General features: G+C 39.0%; 1 protein-coding gene across 6 annotated transcripts in view; it reads right to left on the bottom strand.

Annotated features, from left to right (window-relative positions):
• LOC106872595 (uncharacterized) overlaps positions 1-17,039 on the bottom strand; it is a 156,546-nt gene extending 139,507 nt beyond the window's left edge. For 5 of the 6 annotated variants that reach the window (XM_089348191.1, XM_089348193.1, XM_089348195.1 and 2 more), the window contains exon 1: positions 16,884-17,039. The gene's annotated coding sequence lies outside the window, so the exon portion shown is untranslated. Of the gene's footprint in view, positions 1-4,249; positions 4,567-16,883 lie in introns of those variants that run through there. The other variant, XM_089348192.1, reaches the window with a different exon arrangement.
• Between the last annotated feature and the right edge of the window lie 2,116 nt (positions 17,040-19,155).

Raw genomic sequence — 19,155 nt, 5'->3', positions numbered from 1 at the left:
CAAACCAAACTCCGCGGCCCATCTCTCTCCTCGATTCTGTTAGGTGACTTAGCTTCACCACAGTAAACAAACAGACAAGAGAACCACAGCCAGCGACGAACATCTGTATAACAAGAATCACGGCTAGGCATCGATGCCTCGACATCACAACTAGTGATCAGCTCTGCCAAACTCAGCCTCCCTCACTTTCACATACAGAACTTTTCTTATTGTGTACCCAAGATCTGGTATAATTGCTCACGTGTCATTGACTCTCTATCTGCTGTAAACACTCACATACACACTTTTCTTTGTACGACGGCCTGTCTTTGATAATGTTATTATATGTCGCATTCACACTCTCACACAGACATACATCTTTAACACTACAATAAATATCTCTGTTATTCATCTTATTTCAGTTGTAGTCTTTCATTACTGGTCATCTATGTTATCGACGTATAACATCATCTATATACATCATTTGATATATATTTGTATGTTCGACCGTGTGACACGTTTAAATAAAAGGAGTCCTCTGTTCTTCCATTCGTCACCATATCTCCTTTTATGAGTTCACACGGTCGACCCTTACACCTTGATCATTGTCGACAACGACGGACGAACTAACATCTGATTCCATCAACTACTAGGGCTTCCCACTTTATTCTCTAAATCACGTTGTACTTTTCAGTTATATGAGTTAGCCCTGTTGTAGATAGTCTCACGTTGCCGACAAGTTGATGATAGTGCAACCCCACGCTTTACACTAACGTCCAGTACGGAATTATAAGCAGTCCGAGACGATGACAAAATCTATCAGTGACTACAGTCCCAGAGTATTCCTATGTCAAGTATACTTATGGATAGCTGTGTAGGAAGAAAGTGTTTGTTATATAAAGCCCATTTCCAGGAGTGAAGTCTAGTAAGGCTTTTCATAATTGTTGAGTTTGGGGTCACCATTCTTGCCAGTCACTCCTCTCCATGTCCGATGATCAGTGCCAACACATGCATTGAAATTTTCTGGAAGGACAAATGATTCCATTTAAAGCTACAGTGACTAAGGAAGGATTTGGATTTGGCGTCGCTGTTTGGTGCATTTACTTGTAACAGCCACAGCGGTCCTTCAGCTTAAGCTTCAGACATCTTCTCCCACCTAGCGGGATCCATTCCATAACACAATCCAAAAGTCTGGCCTTGTGCGTATTTCCACTTCCACCTGCGCAGACATAGTTGGCACCGCACCTGGAAGTTTCCACCATCCATCCAAATTTACGAAATCTTGTAGAATGGATACCAAATGATATCTTCCCCCATTAGTCCCTGCTCTTTTATCGTGAGGGTTGTAGCATTCCAATTCCCAAACATCAACTTCTACATCAGTCCAGAGCTTTGATATACAAGTAGAGGCCGTACAGCCCACTTGAATTTTGAAACGAATCACTTTTCATGGGACCCTAAAGCAGTTTTGTTTTGCATTGTCAAACTTGTCTCGGAAGCCCTGACTGTAATAAACAGTAAAATATCGTCTACGAGGCAAGGAAAAAAAAAAACAGACAGAAGAAATTACATTTTTTTTTAACGTTTGCATTTTCCCATAAAGCTAGGGATAAATGGTTCGGGTCGCAACAATACATTTTGTTTTATTACTCTCTCATTGCGGTTTACAAAAACATCAAGTTAATGTTATTTATTAGTCAGAACAAGTGTTAGCAGAAATGTTGGAGCACCAAACAAAAGCCCTGATATACTTTGTTAAGTCTGAAAATATTGCTGAGATTAAACGACTACTGGTTTGATCTAGTCGACTATACCTATGCACCAAATTTGAAACATTATATCAAAGCTACAAATTAGTATTATATTAATACTATAAATTAATTTATAATCTATTAGTCTTTGAGTTTGATATTCTGCTATACATAGAATCAAGAGATGTTACGATATTAGACATTAGTGGGAGAAATAGCTCTCGGTGAATTTTGAGATACGTCCTTGCTAACTGGTTCGATAATATTTTTAGTTCTCACGTTAATCTTTAGAGTTTAATATTTTGTAATATTGGGCCTTGTGCCTAGAGTAGAAAAGAATATTTTGTAATACTTCACGTTGCTATTTCTTCATATGTATAGGAAGTACAAGTTTGCAACATGATACATCCGACATTGAACAGTAGATACACAAATAATTCCATGTCATTAAGGAGCTGCTTGTTGCTAAAGCAAGACACATAACAGCAAAGAAAAACAATTGTCTTTAGCACAGCTGTGCTGAAAAGGACTTAATCTGTCAAGTGTCATGAGTGGTAAAAACTTATATGACTGGTGAAGCCACTTCAAAGACACGAGGTACGCACAGACTAAAGATCTGCGTCGTCTGGTAACCTTTTAATAAATCTTTCAAATTAAATGACTTGGCTATTAAAACAAACTGGTGAGAGGTGCTATATAGAGGTCAACAATTAAAATAACACGAAACAATTGGCAAGATTTATGAGAAGAAACACGCGTATCTTTTCATCTAATTTAGAATGTTCCAATTGTAATTGGTTTCCTGCGAAATCAAAACAAGTTATCAAGAGGGTTAAGCTTGATCACTATAAAGACGTGATTTTCATCGTTTATAAATGCAAGAACACACTTGTTAAATTATTGTTTGATCTTTGACTGTTATGCCAGCTATTTCCGATCTCACTCACTCTTGGAATGTGGTCGGAGATTTCTGATAAACAACTCGGATTATCCATTAGAGATAATATATACATTTGTAACCAAAAGTTTGGAACATTTTTGTTTCAAATTAAAATTGTTATGCCCAAGCACATACAATTCGATTCAAATATAACTTAAGCATTCAATATAAAGATTCTAATATTCAGACCTATATTCCAAACTTTTCACCATGATTGTAGACAGTAGATGAGAGCATGAAAGACGCACGGGTATATTACACGCTCCCCAATTTTAGCAATGGATATTCAAAGGGAAAAAAAAGGTCATGCGTATATTATATGCATAAAAAGCATATAAGACCCAGAGCGATTTTTGAGACTTAACATAAGTGCGTCTTACTTGCCAACAAATACGGTAATCAGTTTTCCTTATTTTCCGTTCCGTCAGTAGCATAGACCTAGTCTAGGTGGGTGTAATAATTCAAAGTAATATAACAAGACGTGTTCTTGCAAGTGAGAAGATTGAAAACGTGCGAGCATGGGTTTCAAATTATAACACTTTAGCGTGGTTGAAAGATGCAATGTGACTAAGGCCTTGGTAATATCATAGTCTTAAGAGTCACGATAAGAACATTCTACCATAATAATTATTATCTTGTGTTTTTCTCCGTCACAACATATGAATGAGAAAGGAAAGGATGATAGATGAATAAGGAAGGGGTGATGGCAAACTGGTGGTGGGAGTGTTTCAACTCTGTGTGAGTATATGGGTGTATGTAAAAGGGAGGTATGTGAATATGTGTGTGTGTGTGCAATGGAAGTGGGATGGTGAACATTCAACGCAGAAAAGAAAAATCAAACAGCGTTTCAACTGTGTGAGAGTGTATGTGTGTGCAAAAGAAGTATGTGAATGTATGTGTGAACCAGTGTTCTTTCAGTGACAAGCAATAATCAATGTCACATCTCAAAAGACAACCACTAGATAACATTGACAAGTGTATTAATTTGATTTACCATCCACATTTATATATAAAATATTACAATTAGCCGTCATTTTTGACGGCACCGAGCCAGCTAGTCTTATAATAATTCTGCTTGTCATTGCGTTACTTAACTCTCTCATCACGACCCACCACACTGAGTAATTAGCGGGAGAAGCTTCCCCTATATAGCTGGTTGGCGCGTTTGGCTAGTCTGTCACGTGAAGGGGTGGACAGCCCACGTAAAGCTAGATGGACTCGACTAGCACGTGATTAGCCAAAATGTGAGCACTTAAAGGTAAAGAGCGAACACCTTTAAAAGGGAGTTTATGTAAAAGCATTTGTAAAATGAATCGAGTGAAGAAAATACACTATACAGGATATTTTTTGGTGATTTAAAGTTCTGTCTTAGCATGTCACGCAGGTTAGAATGGTTACTGTCACAGTTATCGAAAAAAAAAACAAACAAAAACTAGTGAAAATAAACATAAAAATGCAGAAAATGAAATACTGGGTATTGTTCTTTGACCTAAAAAGACTTCATACGAAGATGTGAGGTTCGTTCCAGTAATACCGAAATTCTGGGCAACAAAAGATACAACGAAGTGGGACAACTTACTTAATGACTATGGTTTGTTGAATTTTAAACGACTCGTCCTGTTTTAATTTGACGGTATACAAAGTTAAATCAAAAGAGAAGTGCTGTGAACAAATCTAGCTCTATCTTTAATTAGTCTCATAAATAGTTTCTGCTGGGAATAGTTTATTATTGGGTTAGTTCATTTGCTGAATACTCACAAATTCCGTCTTGTTGATAAGATGTACGCCGTTTCGAACCAAATCAGCACTAGCATAGCTAGGGTGGGGCGAGAGAGGCGGTCCACCCTGGGCGGTACATTTAAAGGAGCAGCACGTTTGAGTCTGTTGTAGGCAATATGTGTTTTTTGGGGGGGGGGGGGCAAACGGAAAGGCTACAGTAGGGCTCAGCGATAAATAAATCTGCAAATGATTATAGAAGTCAGCAAACAAAGAATTTTCAAAGAAATTCAGTAGCCTGCCGTCGCTAAAAATGTGTTTTGTACAGCGAATTATATATCGACATATATGGTCAGTATTGATAAAATTTACAAGATATTGAACATAGAATCGTATTGAAGACAATGACCAGAGTCACTTAGTTCCAAAAGTTAGAACTCCTACTAACACCTATAGGATTGACAATCACAGGTGTTATTCAGTTACCTAAAGATTTGAAGAGGACTCCAAGCAAGCTTCACCTAGTGATGAGGAGGAGGATCTATTATTATATTTCCATATGTAGTTAATATTTGACTACATATTGTACAACTGACTATTATATGTATACATGTCATCAGTATTTAAATATATTTTGTATTAAAACTGTACAATTAATCTATCGCTCGAATTAATTGTACACTCAAGAAAACAAGATACAATTTATTGAACGCGGTTTTGCATTGGTTTGGTCTCGAAAAAAAGAGACTGTGTCCGTGGCTTTGGCAGACCTTCGACAGCAGTGAGCTTGAGGTGTGAATGTTTGTCTTCACCAGTTTCCAGTTGATGGTTGTTGAAAAATACGTTGTAGTTGTATCACGATGAACATGTATAATCAACAGGAGAAATGATTATCTTCTACACTTTATTAATAACACTTGACATTTTTTATAGACTGTACAATTTGTTGTATGTACGTTATGTGTGAATTAAGAAATAATGAAACTGCCGAAAAATGAAAGCTGAAAGATTTCATATAACTGTAGGACAAAGTTTCCGGTTACAAGCAGAATAATCTCTTTGAGAGAAAGTTGAAGGATGAAAAGTATCGTCTTAAACTTGGTCTAATGAGAGAAATCCCTCATATGGAGTTAAACTTCGTGGTTTGCCAAATATGGTATGCGAAGTATTTTATGAAAAGTCAAGTGGAAGAAAATGAGATTACATTTCTTGGAACAAAACGACAGTTCCATGTAACGTTTAGGGTGGTTCTGATTGAGGGTTCATTATTCTAACATTTTATAACCCCGAGTAAAGCTTCTAGAATCTTCGGAAGTACAATTTGGCGAGAATGCACACAAGTTTTCATCATATGAGAGATTAGCAACTTTAAACAGCGAAACTACAGGCGTTTTACGATAGAATGACTTGCTCAGAAACCCTACCGTGGATTTGAATTCAGATACTCCATCCCACACCACATCCTCGTAGTTCAACATAATACCTACTTGATCAGCTTGGTATGGAGAAGGCCGTTAGCAGAAATATATATGTGAATGACATGTATGCATGTGTATATGTGTGCATGTATGTCCGTGATCAGAGCGTTTATTTGTGCATGCGTGTATGTGTCTGTTTGCATTCAGTCCTTGATTCTTTGCACATGTAAGTTTTCAGATATACGAGGCATATAAAATTAGAATATGTGATTTTCATACCTTTCGTATAAACTCGATGATAGTAGACCTTAATATATCAGTGGTGCTTATTTCAATGGCATTTTAGTTTCTTCTTAACTGTGAGAAAAGATGAAATGCTGCAACATTCATAGCACCCATACGAGAGGGTACCCAAAAGTAACTGGAAACGTTCTCTGTAGGACAAGCCCGTTGTAGTTCAGACTTCCGCCGCTAGAAGCCACTTGATGCGACCCTCAGGCATTTTCCAGTGGTGTCTTACCACCACGTGGTGCATCTTTGTTTTGCAGTGCTTCTCCCCTGTTCGTCGATTTTTTTTGCGATGGCTGAAACGAAGGAACAACGTGCTTCCGTGAAATTCTGTTTTCTGCCAGGAAAAACGGCAGCCGAAACAGTTGTCATGCTCCAAACAGCTTACAAGGCTACTGCCATGAGCAAAACACAAGTTTACGAATGGTTTCCACGCTTTAGGAATGGTCACTTGTCGCTTGAGGTCCAACCTCGTTCAGGGCGACCGTCGACTTCCCGAACGAATGAAAACATCATGAAAATTCATGAACTTGGAGAACCGTCACCGAACAATTGACGAACTTGTTGAAAATGGTTAAAAATATGATAGGATAATAGTAACGACTAGAAGACATTGATCAGTATTCTGCGTGATCATAACTGACCTAGAGCTGACACAAACCTATGGTCACGCTAGTACATCTTGAATGATATCAACAATAATGTTGAGAGAAAATACCTTACAGGAGCATTCTATATACTAAATACACGAATGAGATTTTTTCGGTTTGATAGGCTTGTTCTGATTTTATTGAAAAATTCTACACTAATGTAACTTTTCATGTCACCTATGAAAATCAGAAAAATTTTTTGGAAAAATTAATACAGTGATACCGTGCAGTACGATTTTAATTCGTTTCATGACCGAGCTCGTTTTACGATTTACTCGTTTAACAAATCAATTTTCCCCATTGGAATTAATTAAAATATAATTAATCCGTTCCAACGTCCCAAAACCACCCACAAATAATTTTTTATGGGTTTTAAAACAGAAAAGGTGCAGTTACAAGAAAATGACAATTATAAAAATCTTTTCTACTCTAGGCACAAGGCCTGAAATTTGGGGGCAGGGGCAATCGATTAAATCGACCCCAGTACGCAACTGGTACTTAATTTATCGACCCCGAAAGGATGAAAAGCAAAGTCGACCTCGGCGGAATTTGAACTCAGAAAGTAAAGACTGACGAAATACCGATTTCTTTATTACCTACAAGGGGCTAAACACAGATGGGACAATACACACATGCGGGGACAATTAACACATGATAGAATGGAACAATGAAATTAAACAATGATGATGGGACGGCCACCCCAGCCCCACCCCGGGGCGGCCGCGTTATTTCAATTATTTCAACAGTTCTCAATAGTTCCTTTCATGGTCTTCGATAGTTCTTTTCAAAATTATCTCAATAATTTATCCAAAATAAAACTACTCACCATTTTATATAATCTTTTATTTCTTCGTAGTTCACCACTAGGGTGCTGGGTTCGAAATTCACCTCGGGCTCCAGTGGGTTTATATCTGTCGGGAAAGCCTCTTTTAAATTTTCATACTTTTCTTTTTCTATTTAAATCCATCTCGTCTCCTTATCGCAACCGTCCGAGAGGTCCACTTTGACAATGTCTTTTATTTTGGATATCTTCTTTTCTATTTTTTGTGTATATCGATATGACATCAAATATATGCCGTTCCTATGTACTTCCTGCGTCTGTATGTCTGTTCTTTTTTGTTTTTGTGATTCTGTACTACCATGCGTCTGTTCTTCTATATTTCTTTGTGACTGTGTGTTTATCTGTCTGTGGGTCTGCATGTTTGTGTGACTGTAAGTCTGCATGCTGTGTGTCTGTTTTCAGGTTCTGTGCTTTTAGGTTTCTGCAACTCTGCGTTATCTTCTACGCTTCCGAGTGTATGTATGTCTGTGTGTTTATGCATCTGTGAATCTGTCTGTCTGTGCGATTGTGAGACTGTGTGGTTTTGTGGTAATGTTCTGCTGCTATTATCTTCTTTCCTCAGTGATCCCCCTTGATCCTGTGATTTGCATTTTTTCCCCTGTTCGACTTTCGCCGATGAGCTCCTCCTTTCTCTCTTCCTTGATTTAGCTTCCTCAAAATCAGCTCTCTGCTCCTCTTCCTGTGACTGTTTCCTCTCCTCTATCACGCCTTCTTGCGTTTCCATTTCTTTGTTTTCCATTATTTCTGGGCACCTTCTTCTAACGTGACCTCTTTTGCCACATTCGTAGCACTTTGGAGGTCTCCCCTCCAACATTATGTCCAGTTTGTCCTCGTAAGGCAGTTCCAGTGTCTCCGGTATGTCACTGTAAACTTTCTGACTTGCCATAAAAAGCACCTCCAATCCATACCCCCAGCAATTTGTTTGTTGGGTTCTGCTTATCATAATTATCCTTACATCTTCTCCTTCTCTTTCAGGAAAAACTGCTGCCATTACCCATTCCAACTTTATTTTCGGTGGGATCCTACCCACTCTAATCCACGTTATACGTCTACCCAACTTATTGGGAAAGAGCATCCAATTTCCTTTAGCTAACGTCTTATTGGCGTATTTCTTTGCTGCCTCCTCCGATACAAATGTGATCTCTACAGTCGCGTATGTCTTGCCTCTTATAAAAAACGACACATCTTCTTTCAATTCCTTCAAACACTCCTCCACCTCCTCCTTCGTTGCACTCTCCTTGAAAATGATTTATATTCCAAGACTCCAATTTCCATTTTCGTCTTTCCCTCCTCTGATGGGGTCAACTTTACGTTTGGCCCCTCCATCTTTATCATTTCTTTATATTTTCCAGCCTTCTCAGCCATGTCTTCATTCCAATGTATTTCATATTGCTTCAGCAGGCCTGGGACGACGGAAACTCGACTCCCTGTCGCTGCTGCATACGTCTTCGTTTTCTCCATCTCAGCAACGCCCACCAAACAATAGTGGCGTTATACTAAAAAAACTCGCAGCGAGTAATAACACGTCCAACCAGTAAACTCACTGACCCGTAATACCGATTTCTTTATTACCCATAAAGGGCTATACAAAGAATTTTTAAGACATCACAAAACATAAAGACAGTACAAAACGCAGTAAACATAAAATCGGGGTAATTTAAAATAAAATAGTAATATGCAAGAATGAAAAAAATGAGGCGCAATGTCCACTCGACCCCCGAAGTCGGGTGGTTACATTTATCCAGTTTTTCACTTTTACATTCAACGTCATGTAAATAATCAGTTCTAGCGGGTGGTGTCTCCACCAACCATACCCGTTTCGTTATTATATTTTCACCAAGTTCTTCTATGCACTCTCAGCAGCTTTCCTCACGTATCAAAATGCATTTCTCGGCACATTTCTCTGGCATTTTCACTCTTATTATCTCCTCCAACCTCTCGACTTTTCTCTCCATCTGCTCGCAATTCTCGTACTTTATCAAAACCCTCTTGTATTTGACATCTTTATCCGTTCTCTCCTCCTCAGGTACATTGTTAGTTTCTGGCTTTTCTATTTCTTTTTTGTTGACCGTTCCTTTGACTTATTTTTCTTTCGCTTTTTAGGGTTAGTAGCTCCATTTTCGTTCTTCTTCGTTTTCGCTGTTTCACACTTCTGTCTCTCTTTCATTTCCTCAGTGTGGTCTACAATGTTTTTCTCCTCTGCTTGTGCTTTCTCTTGCTGTGGCTGTGTGAACTCATATAGGGGGAATTTGGTCTTCATATGACCTCTTTCCCCGCGTATGTAGCAATTTGGTATCCTTCTCTCGACTACAACATTTAACGTTCTCTCATCCTCCACTTCTATCTGGTAGGGAATTCTTTCTATGTCCTCGAATGTGGCAAAAAGCCACATTTCGAGTCGAAATCCCCACCATTTATGCACTTTTGATTTCGCCACTGGTCCCAATTCTGGCTCCTCCTTGGTTGCAGCCAGCACTGTTGCAACCAACCACTCTGGTTTGATATCTGGTGTAACTCTGGGAATTCGTATTTTCACACTTCTTCTTCCTCTATAACTTGGTAGCAATGCTATTTTCTCACTTCTTAATATGTTGGTTGCATGCTTGGTTGCTTCTTCTATAGTGGCGAACCTCACCTCTACCGTACCGAACTTTCTTCCTCTGTTGATGTACGTGGCTTCATTCACAATTTCACCCAGGCACTCCTCGATTTCCTCTTCCGTCACCATTTCAATTTTACAGGTTTCGACAGCCTGTGTACGATACACAACTGTCCTCAGAATATTTTCCTCTTTAATTTCTTTTGGGGGACACAATTTGTATGAGTCTCCCTCAACTTCTATCAAATTCCTGCTTCTGGTCACCTCCTCCATATACAACTTGATTAACTTGGTTTCCAGCGGCACTGGCTTCCTCACCGCAGTGGCCTTGACATAGCTCTCCATACTGGAGACACTACCACTTGTCATAGCTGGGGAAAATTGCAGCAGCTCGCGTGAAATGTAACCGTAATAATTCCACAAAAATCACATTTATTTACCGCGACTTTTTTCACAAAGTAACACAACAGTATTCACAATAATTCACAGAGCCGTTATACCGCGAAGCAGTTCGACCGGCGAGCTAACGTTTCTGCCAGCTCGCCGCCTTACGTAGCAAAAGAGAATACAAAAGAAATATGTAAACTGGTTTTATTAATTTAATTACCTTAAAGATGAGATGATTTGTGCACGAGAAAGACGGTGGAGTGGGGAGGATGAGGATTATTGTTTGGAAAGAGGATCTCCTTCCAATTAAGACTTCAAGAAGAACAATTTCCGGCGTTTTCTCTCTCACTTTGCTTAATTTAAACTTTTTGGACACACTTTCTTCACTTTTCACACTTGCAGATCGTATCATTCGAAACATATCAAGAGAAGAATGCACTTGTAGATACTTCTTCAGAGTGATATTTTTCTACAAATTCAGAAACGTACGGCCACTTTGCCAACACTGCCTTTATGTCATTCGTAGAGATAGCCTTCTCCGCTACACTGTCCTCCTCCAGGGAATCAATCTCTTCCGCCGCATCTGAATGCTGCTGCTCTTGAAGCTACAGGAGTTCATCTGTTGTCAGCTCCTCTAAGTGCCAGGCCATATTGATGATTTTCAGGCAGTTAATAATGTTGTAGTGCTCCTTCCAAAACTAAGAAGGATTAGATTTGTATTTTCAGTGACTTCAAAGCACCGACGAAAGAGGTGTTTGGTGTACATGGACTGCAAGATAGGGGTGGTGTTGCGTGAAAGGTATAGAACTTTTATGAATTTAAATTCGTCCAAGATATCATCTTCAATGTTAGGAAAGTGAGCAGGAGCATTGTTGAGGATGAGGAAGGCCTTGAGAGGAAGATCGTTCTCCAGAAGGTACTTTTTCACTGCTGGTCCGAAGATAAGGTTGACCCACTCGGTGCAGAATTGCCTGGTGACTCAGGCCTTAACGTTTGCTCTCCACATGACCTGCATCTTCTCCTTCAGGATTTTGTGTGACTTGAACGCTCGTGGATTTTCGGAATGGTAGACAAAGAGCGGCTTAATCTTCAAGTCTCCACTCACATTGGCACAAAGGGTGAGAGTTAGACAATCTTTCATAGGCTTGTGGCCTGGCATTTTCTTCTCCTCTGCAGTTATGTAGGTTTTGGGGGAACCTTTTTTTTTTTTTTTACCAAAAATGGCCAGTTTTATCATAGTTGAATGCCTGTTGTGCGATGTACCCCTTGGCTGCGGTGAGCTGACGGAATTCACGCACGAAATATTCAGCTACCTTCGTGTCAGATAGAACTTGCTGCTTCTCTATACCTATGAACACCTGTCCTCTTCTTAACAACTATCGAACCAGCCGCGACTGGCCTTAAATGCGTTTGCTGATGTCTCCTCCGTCGATGTTCCAGGGTTCTGTTCAGGAATTCCCTATACAGCGCTTGTGATTTCTTGCAGACGATGGTCTCCGTAATCGTACCCCCTGCGACTTGCATCTCGTTGATCCACAGGAAAAGTAATTTTTCCATCTTTTCGTGGTCAGATGTGCATTGCTTGGGGAGCCTAGAGACACCCTTTGCTGTTGTAACGGCCTTGATCTCATCCTTTCTCTTCAGGATGGTGCAGATCGTCGACGTGCTTTGGTCGCAGTTACGTGTTATGTCCACTACACGCATTCCTCTATCAATGATTTCCTTCTCCAATTCTATCATATCAGCTTTTTTTTCTTCTTCTTCTTCACAGCAGTGTCTTTTGCACTAACCTTCTTAGGATCCATGGCCAACACAACTAATTATCATAAAATAATAGAAAAAACGCACAAAACTTTTTAAAATGCTGAGAAAAGCGCAATAGGGATGCTGCCATTACGAGATAAACACGTGAACTGAGCGAGTGGAAGCTGCGCTTGTTGGGAGAGAGTGTGCGAGCCCAGCGCCGACTAGCGGTCGCTTATAGGAAGCTCGTTCGTACTGCGGATTTCCACTATAGTACATCAAGACTAAAATTCGCACGAGTCTCAGCTCGTACAGGAAATTACTCTTACAATGGTGCACATGTACTATAATACTGTAATACTCTTAAAATAGTGCACATGTACTGTCATGAATTTTAAAACTGAAGTATTTTGTTATTTTAGCCAATCAAATACATTTATTCTTTACACGCTGTAACGATGTTATCGAAAGCGCCACGTTGCCTTTGATTTTGTTTTCGAAACGCGATGTTACGAAAATCACTTCTATTTTTTGAGAAATTAATGCTAAATGCATTTAAAGGTGAAAATATTTTATGAAAGAAAATGAAAAAAGATAAATTAATATTCAAAATGAAATTCTATGATGCATTACAAACCCTAACCCTAATTCAAAAAATTCCAGCCTTTAAAGGTTCGTAGCCTTTTTCTTTTTTTCTCCAAGAACTGGTTGTGACTTTCGTAATTGGCATGCAGCACCACTCCAGTTGTGAAGAAAGTTTCAATGAAATCGGAAATGAGCCAAACCGAAAAGATCCAACATATGTAATAAAGTGAGTTGGAAAGATTCGGTTAACTGAGGTTAGTCTTGCAATAAGTAAGATATAAACTGCCTCCAAGTGTGTTGAAAGTCTTTAAAAACAAATAACCAAGGAAAATAACTAGAATGATATCAGCCAATCGAAATTTTTGGAAAATAAATAATGATGCTGTTATGTGTGGATCTTGTCTATAAAATTAGCTTTAATTGTAGGTCTGCTTGGTTAGCTCTTACCTGGAGACTAAACAAGAACAGAAACCACATACCACAGATAATCCTCTCTAAGACAGCAATCTCTTGCACATATCTTTGAATTATCTCTCCTGTCCAGACTTCATCTATAAATTGATTTTGAAATATGGTATCTGCTCATGTGCAGTACTACACATCCCACCAATCATCCCGTTCGACTGGCTATCAACAGTAAAACCAGAGACACTAGAAGTCGGCTCTGGTTCCAAATCACCCTTTACCAATTCTTTAAATTTATCAACTTTTTCGAACACTCTCCAAACTCCTCCCCCTACCAACAGTTCTTCAACAATCTCTTCTTATATCGAAGGCATCTACCTCACATCAGTCTTCTTTGAAGCTATCATCACCAACTACTTCTATGTACACAACTTTTCCTGGTTGCCACACTCACCCTGTCAGCCATTTTTACCAGTTAATATCCACTGCTGGCCATATTCCTGAGGGATGCATCAACACCTCGCCCTTCCCCCACAAAACGCCCATTATCTAGCTATTAGTGTCTTTGGTCTTATCAGATCATCTTATTCTGCTGCACCATTCAAAGAAACACGAGCCAGGGTGGGAGTTACTGCAAGCTCAGTTGATCTGCTATAAATAATAGCCATAATATACCATCTTTGAAGGCGGAAAACTGAAATACCTTCGATCATACTCTGCTAGATCTGGGGAGACACGAGACTGAATAGTATCACTACGGTTATTGTGCTTTTCAGCAGTCACTACTCCACACTTTAACGTTTCGATTCAAATAAATTGATCAGAGTTACATCGTTTCTACACTGACAATTCTAATCCGTCAGCGATAGCTAAGCAGGTAACCTAACCTAACCGAACCGATACCATGTTCCTCATAATATATATAATGTCGATTAATACTGCTACTGTATAAATCTGAATACTGGGGAAAGCATGAAAGTATTTGTATTGTCATAATCTATATATATAAAACTCAGTATGTATGTGTGTAAACCCGCATAACTTCTGAAATTCGAAACTGATTTTCTTCAAACTGAGAATATACATTACTTGTGTTCTAGAGATGGTTTTAGACTCTTAAATTTTTTCACATAATGAGTAATGGGGTCTCTGAGATCAGAAAACCCCCTTTCCCGTGGTAAGTGCTACTACTGTGGAGAAGGAGGGTAACTCTTTGCGAAGTAACTTTTCTTAAAATTTGCTAAGATATTGATATTATTTACCTTTTTTTATTGACATTTCATTATTAACGTACCGTTATCATCTTAGTTAATTACGTTATATTTTTTGACATAATGTCTCCAAAGAAGAGATCTTTCATTGGTCGAAAAACGGCGGTAGTAGAGAAATTGAAAAGAAGGAGACTTCAATTAGACAATCACAAAACGCTGCATGCACAACTATTGCAAGAACAATGGAAAGCGATGAGCAGCTTAGTATTCGTAACAGCTGCAGCCAATCCACCCCCTTACCACATCATTTCTTTCATGTAGATTTCTCTCATGTGGTGCAGTTGAGCGCGCCCACAACCTTAATTTATCACATAGATGTAGCTCCTATGTCTGCTGGTTGTTCAGTATTGTAACTGCAGCGCCGACTACCGCAAAGGAGAGTATATTCATTGAGAGCTTTTTGGCGCGTTCAAAAATCACATACCCCCACCACCCGCTTTTCCATGACAAGGTTAGGGCCTGGAATCTTCCAAACAGACGCATGGCATGTCAGTCGAATTAGCCCTTCATTTACTCCACAAATGTTTTGTCGTCAACGCTGCACTTCCCTGTATCACATGTTCCAACTTAACTGTACCATATATACAAACTATGTCATTTAAATCCCGAGCAACGGCAGGTATGTCTGCTAGTATGTAATATTGTAAAATTGTTAAAGGTACAAAAGTAGAATGTGAAACTCAGACCATGTTGGAATTTCATTGACAAATATATTTATTTGTGCCCAATCACACAAACTCCGATGTGTGTGTGTGTGTCTTTTAGGCCCTAAGGTTGTATTTTGCTCATTTCCTCTTTATTTAGTCTTTGTCTTAAATAATATATCTTTTTTATATCTTCGTATGCCCACTGTGTGTTGTTTTGTTTGCTCGAGGCCTTACATTCTCCGCGGTTTCGCGGGTACCGCCAGCATGGGACGTTCTCAGTCTTATCATTAATGGTGCGAAACTGAGTATTACCATTTGGTTGACTACTGATGAAGAATCAGGGACCTTCTATGTCTGTTTCCCGTCGGGTTCTACACTCGGCATACGTATATGTTTTTTTTTATCTCGTTGTTTATTTACAATGCATTCTTTTCATTTATTAAGTAACAATACACAACGCACCCTTGACTTTTATTAACAGTTTAGTAGAAAGTGGGTTATACATCTTTAGATTGTATACCTGACTTTCTACTAAAAAATTGAAGAAATAGACGGAACGCTGAACTCCAGACTAAACAACTTAAACAACATTTATTTACTTGGTAAAACATACATATCTTTAGTTATACATCTTTAGAGGTGAGAATAACGAGCTGTCGAGTATAAAACCGAAAGATGTAGAGACAGCTTTGAACACACGTCCATGCTCAATCGCTGGCCAGCGAGAAAGAGAATGAATTGAGCGGGAAACGCTTGCTTGTTTAATTCTACGCATGCGTAAGACTACGCATGCGCAGGCGTTACTACAACAGTATGTCTATGCATGTATATATATATATATATATATATATATATATACATATATATATATATATATATATATATATATATATATATATATATATATATATATATATAGGGATAAAATCAAAATTTACAGGTAAAAACTCAATTAAAATCAATTTATTAAATATCATAAGATAAAGATAATAAAATGATAGTAAAATAATAATAAAAGATAATAAAATGATAAGATAAAGATAATAAAATATATAATATATATATATATATATTCTCTGAATATCGCCAAAAACGTAGGAAAACGGAGGAATGCTTTTCTGAATGGCATCAATATGCTAAGTGAAGTGAATTGTCCACGACCAGGAACAGAAACAGTGCCAACCGAGACATTACCTGCACTTACGAAGATTTTAGTTGCGACTATATTTTTAGCCATAAAAATGTTGAAGACCGCACCAGACACTAATCACGTGTACAAGATGAGAGACGGCTATATTAACTTATAAAAAGACAATAAATCAGTGCATTTAGATTCCGAGAACAATTCCAACAAACGGTGTCACTTCAAAACAGCAGGAGAGCACCTAGGAGTTCATGGCCTAGGTGGGCCCCGATCCCTTAGAAAGTCAAGAGCCGAAACACTTGCTTCGTGGGAATTCTTCCTCTGCTGTTTGCTCACCCTGTAGCGAGTTGCCACTTGCTACGCAATCATCTACGAGCTGATAAAAGACAAGTGTGTGTGTGTGTGTGTGTGTGTGTGTGTGTGAAGAGAGAAGAAGGGAGAGAGACTGACAGACAGACAGACAAGCAGGCAGACATTTTAGATAAAATTCAATCCTTTGAATAGAAGACTGAGCGTTACCTTAGTTTCCAAGAGCTCTCTAATGGTGTTCTTTTCTGTAAAGAAATGTGGCGAAAGATAACTTCAGTTACGAGATCACTGCAACAGCCATGGCGTGTTAAGAATGATTTAAAATCTTAACTTTGAAATGAATTCCAATTGGAACGCTTGAGGCGAAGGTTAAAAAAACGCCATCTAAGTTTGATTCGTTTTATTTGTTTCAAATAAACATTTATTTCAACAAAATAAATTGCTATTTAGATTTGGGAATGCTGTAGTTTATTAGTAAAGTGAATCACCCTGTGATATCAGAAGTTTGATGTCTTTATTGTTGTTTTGCCTTGAGTAGACACAGAACGAACAGATATGTAACCAGAGGTTTTCTCCCCGTTACCACACCATAATTATGTGTGGTGGAGTACGTCTAAGAGTACATTATCGAATGTATCCTTATTGCAGTGGATTGGCAAAATCGTAAGAGCGTCGGAAAACGCCTTGCGGTATTTGTTCCAACTCCTTACATACCGAGTTCGAATCCTGCTGAGACCAACTTTGTTTTTCCTCCCTCCGGGGTCGATAGACTAAAGTACCAGTCAAGTATTGAGATCGGTGGTATCGACTAATCCCTTCCCCTCAAAATTGCTGGCATGCGCCTAAGTTAAAAAACAAATAGCGAATATATCCTATATTTAAAACAAGGGAGTGCGATCTGAGGGGAATTTAGCAGGTGTTTCTACCAGGTCGAGCAACAACTGCTTCCTCGTTGGCTGGAATAAACCATCAGTACTCGAATGGGGTGAATGACAGAATCAGTTGAGTGTAGTTACGGATATCTAGTTACATCTCTTTATGTTCTGTGTTCAAATACAGCAGAAATCGACATTGCCTTTCATTCTTCTTTCCAATATGGCCGTGACTATTAAGGCGGCGAGCTAGCAGAATCGTTAGCACGCCGGGCAAAATACTGGGTGGCATGTCGTCCGTCTTCACATTCTGAGTTCAAATTCCACCGGGTTGACTTTGCCTTTCATCCTCTCGGGGGTCTATAAAATAAATACCAGTTGAGCACTGGGGTCTACGTAATCGACTTACCCCCTTCACCAAAATTGCTGACCTTGAACCAAAATTTGAAACCAATATTTTAAGACATGGGAAGGCGGTGAGCTGGCAGAATCATTACCACGCCGGAAAAAGTACCTAGTGGTATTTCTTCCGATTTTACGTTCTGAGTTTAAATTTCACTGAGTTCGCCTTTGCTTTTCATCCCTTCGGGGTCGATAAAATAAGTACCAATTGAACACTGGGGTCGATGTAATCGACTTAATCCCTCCCCACAAATTTCTGTCTTTGTGCCAAAATGTTAAGCCAATATGGTAGTGGCTGTTATTTCGCCCAAATCAGCCTGGTTCAAGCACACTTGTCAGACACTCAGATATCTCAGACATCTGCTTCTACATTGTTCTATTTTCTGTAGTTGTTAAGCTTTTACGTTTTAAAGGAGTTGTAACTGTTATTTTTAGCAGAACAAATGACTACATAGATGCTCCATCATTGCCTTTTTTTTTTTCTTGTAGCAAAGAACCGATATAAGCAACTGTACTCCACCCACAATATGATGGCTACCCTAAATAGATCCACTATAACCCTAATAAACATACTATCCTCTAATGAGTGACTACTCTATTAAACCTTCTACCCACTGAGTGGTTATCCGTACTAAATACTCTACCGAACTAAATACTTCTAACGGAGGAGTCTCTATTTAGTCGTCTAACCTGCTGCAAATAGCAACCAAATCTCCCTCAAATAACATCCCATTGTCTTTCTTATTAGGAAAAGAATACTTTGAATAATATAATCCTAAGAATTCCTCACTAAAAAGATGGAAAAGTAAGGTGTCTGCCTTCAACCCCTTCAATTTCGTATATAACTCAATCTTTTTATTTATGGCCACCAGACAATTCAGCGATAGCTTCTTCTCGGCCCATTTCTAGGTGAGACTTGCTCGTCACTTAGTTTCAGTTTTTGTTTTCCTGATGATTTGGACCAAACTAAACACCGAGTAATTTAATCGTTCTGTGTCCAGTATCCACTCGGCGCCTTTGGACGGCATGGACCTGCCTCTACAGGTGCCCAATTGCAAGGCAATCGACTTTTCATGGTTTTAATTTTGGCTTCCGTCACCGCTTCGTACTCTCTTAGAGTGGTGCCGATCACCTCAGTATTCCTAGTGTAAAACACTCTTATGCTGACATCGTCGGCACAGACCGGTAAAGATCTGCATTCTAGTTCT

This window comes from Octopus bimaculoides, chromosome 2, assembly GCF_046866305.1.
Source record: "Octopus bimaculoides isolate indiv1 chromosome 2, ASM4686630v1, whole genome shotgun sequence".
Lineage (NCBI taxonomy): Eukaryota > Metazoa > Mollusca > Cephalopoda > Octopoda > Octopodidae > Octopus > Octopus bimaculoides.
This window is presented reverse-complemented; position numbering and strand designations above follow the sequence as displayed.